This window comes from Gavialis gangeticus, unplaced genomic scaffold (assembly GCF_001723915.1).
Source record: "Gavialis gangeticus isolate Ggan-Ray unplaced genomic scaffold, GavGan_comp1, whole genome shotgun sequence".
Lineage (NCBI taxonomy): Eukaryota > Metazoa > Chordata > Crocodylia > Gavialidae > Gavialis > Gavialis gangeticus.
The window spans coordinates 109214128-109214489 of record NW_017729031.1 but is presented as its reverse complement, the minus strand read 5'-3'; positions in this window follow the sequence as shown (position 1 = coordinate 109214489).

The window sequence follows — 362 nt, the reverse complement described above, 5'->3', positions numbered from 1 at the left end:
CCTGGGCTCCAGCCCTTTAAGAAAAAAAAAAATGAAGAAAAGCCCTGGGACTCACCGCTCCTGGTGCAGCCTTGGGGCTTCAGGGACTCCTGCAGAGCCCTCCACCTGGTGCGGGGCAGCAGCAGTGAGTCCCAGGGTTTCTTTAAGTTTTTTTGTCTTAAAGAGCCAGAGCTGGCCTGTGCGGGGCACCCGTGAGGGAGCTGGTGGAGCAGAGGGGGGAGGTTTGGGGGCTCCTGCAAAGCCCCCCATGCAGCGTGGGGCAGTGGGGGGCAGCAGGGTTCACCCCCCACCCAGCAGCACCTGCTGAACCTTTTTTCAGGGCTTTTTTTCCCCCAAGTGCTAGGAGCTGGGGCAGGCTGGGC